This window comes from Echinops telfairi, unplaced genomic scaffold, assembly GCF_000313985.2.
Source record: "Echinops telfairi isolate 266 unplaced genomic scaffold, ASM31398v2 ScPeMD7_7469;HRSCAF=8507_1, whole genome shotgun sequence".
Classification (NCBI taxonomy): Eukaryota; Metazoa; Chordata; class Mammalia; order Afrosoricida; family Tenrecidae; genus Echinops; species Echinops telfairi.
In genome coordinates this window covers 113,589,562-113,592,485 of record NW_022111373.1, presented here as the reverse complement: position 1 = coordinate 113,592,485, position 2,924 = coordinate 113,589,562, and positions in this window count along the sequence as shown.

The window sequence follows — 2,924 nt, the reverse complement described above, 5'->3', positions numbered from 1 at the left end:
GGGGGAAAGAAAATCATCACGACGCCCATGGCCTAGCAGGGACTTTGAAAAGGACTACGAACCAGGTCCAAGAGGAAACCTGAGTGCCAGGCCACTGCCAAGAGAGCCCTTAGGACCCAATTCACCTCCACCAGGTGCGTTAGCTGGGGTTGGAGGGTTCTAGGGAAGCGCCCACAGCCTCAGCTAGGGAAAGGCGAGGGGTGCAGTTTTGCAAGACCCCGCCCGCCCGGAGGAGCTGATCCCTGAAGTTTTAGGTTCTCAGCACCTTTGCCTGCCTTTCCCCAGGGAACAGACTGTAACAAGCTCAGTGGGAAGCCACCTTCCCGGTAAAGGCAGCGTCTGTGTAAGAACCCCCGTGGCCCCAGAACGCACCGCCCGGGGACTAGACACAGCAGCGGCCCGCCCAGTCGGGGTACATAGCTCCTCGGGGCATTCCCGGGGCCACGGCATGAGAAAGCTCCAGAAATCTTGGCCCCTGCGAGGAAAAGGACAACCTGCTCCTGGGCAAGGCTAGGGCAGCCCTCCTGCAGTTCAGCTCTCCTCCCCTGTCGGCCCACTGGGCGCTTGGGCGCGCTCCCATCTCACTACTTGCCCCCCACCCCCCGCCAACTTGGGTGCCTGTACCAGCCACCCCGGGAAGAGTTTAATGAGGAAGTCACCTCCCAGCGCAGATAAGAATGCGTTTTCCATCCCTTGGGCTTTTGCCGGCTATGCAGCTGTTGGGCTCGGGAAGTCTGCTGGGACCAGGAACTGCAGGGGACCGAACACCCCGGCGGGCGGCCTTTAGCCGCACCGGCTGGTTTGCAAACTCCGGAAAAAGCAGCGGCTCTTGGGCTCGGCGCCTTGGCCTGGGCAAAACGGCACGCCGGCGAGGCAAAATGCAAATGAGCGCGGCGAGGCGCCTTGGCAGAGGGCGCTGGGGAACGAGAAGCCTCCGGCTCCTTCGGTGCCAGTTCCCGGGGTGCGTGGGAAATGGTTGGCGGCCCCTAGGATCAGGGAGGCGCTGGGTTAATGCGCCATTCTAAATCGCGGTGCCCGCCAGCAGGAAGCGACAGAGGCACTCGATTTTCCCTCCGTGTTCAGAGTTTCCCCCTTTTTTCCTGTTTGGCCGACTTTGGGCTTTTTAAATTGAACGTGGAGATCCTCAATTAAGTGTGGCGAAGCTGGCCAGGGAGGGAATAGCGGGAACGCCTGGCCTGGCCAGAGGGGGCTGGTAGCTTCCGTTCCCGCCCGAGGTCAGTGGCGGCCCGGCCCGAAGGAGGCTCCACACCCCGGGGACAGGGACAGCGCGTTCTCCCCGCTGAACGCCGCCCGGCAGCTTCCAGTCCGGGCGACTGGGCCGTTCGAGTGGGCGTGAAGACTACGAGGGGGACTCACTTCTCAACCTCGTACACCCCAGGCCTCCCAATGTGGCGATCATTCTCCAAAAGCATGCTGGCCCACGAGTCCCTTCTCTGCCACTTTTGCAGCGCGCACGCGAATGGCTCAACGCGCTGTCCTGCAGGACTCGAGCTGGACTCCCCCAAGTCCACCTGCCAGGTGTCCCCGCACCCTTTCTAGTGCCTGACGCTCAGGCACTGCTCCGTGCCTGGGGCCAGCGCGCCCCAGCGGACGCTCTGCAGGCGGGGGTCACCTGGATCCTGTCCCCCCGGCGGCTTGGACGCCCAGGTAGGCGTGAAAAGGCGAGCCCGTGGAAGCTGCAGCGTGCGCCCAGGCGCTTCTGGGTGCTCAGCACCAGGGGGCACCAGAAACCGCCCGAGTCCGGCAGTGCCCGCGCGACCGGGGAGGGCAGTTGTCATTTTAAAGTATAAATGGGAGGGGGAAACCACTCCCTTGACAACACCCCCCTACATCGGACCCAGTCCTGGAACTTCTGGGTGCTTTTCTCCGCGTCACCCCTTCTCCAGCACCTACTCCAGTATCCCCTCTACTTCCTTCTGCCCTCCCCACCAGAGCTGGTTTCTGGGCAACCTGCTGTGGAACCGCGGCCGCCTCACCCCGCCCCCGCCCCTTTCCCCCGGCGTGTCGGTGACAGCTTTTCCGCTGGGGAGCGATCCCGTCGCGAGTGCCCCCGCACATCCATCCCCAGTGCCTGGCAGGGTGGGAGGTTTGTTTGGGCTTCGCCTTCACAATTCTGCTCTAGGGGCGAGAAAAGGGGAGGGGGCGGCTGGCTGGACACTGGGGGTGGGGGGCCCGAGGGCGGGGACGGTTCTTTTGGGACAGGGAGAGAGGTTGCTGAGAGCTAGTGCTTGTCTTAACAGCCTCCCGTCTGACTGATGGAGCCCTATTCTCTTCCTTACCTCCCACATTTGGGCCCCATAAAAAGAATATGGGATGCGCCTCGCCAGGAAGAGGGGTTAGGGCACAGGGCGTCTATCTGTAAAAGGAGGGGCGCCCCAGGTCCAGGAGCTCCGCAAACACCCAGCACTGGTGGAAAAGGCCGCTCTGCCCCCCTCCCTGGCCAAAGCGGCGGCAGTTGCAGCCGAGCTGCCACTTCCCGGGGTTTGCGGGTGGGGGTGCGTGCTCGAGACTGGAAGCAGCATCTCTTCCCGGGAACATTGAAGTGCCCATTCAAAATACCCACGAAGAGTCAGCGCTCCTGGACGTAAACCACTGCGCAGGCGGGGAAGGGCTGTTGGTCTCGGCCAATAAGCAAGAACTTTCGCGGTCCCGTGCGGGGCAGCTACCCCCCTACCCAACACACACACAAACACACACCCCTGGCCCTTCCTAGGCTCTGCCGGTGAAGTTGGCTAGAGACTAAACAAGGCAGGTGCCTGAAGGCTAGGGAACCCGTGAAAGTTCGGGGTTCCTGACCCACGCGGGTTCGTTTACACCGAATGTGCCTGGAAATCAAACCACCGCAGCGGAATCGGGCCGGGGTGGTGCAGGTGGAAGGTGTCATGGGGAGGAGGCGCAGGGTC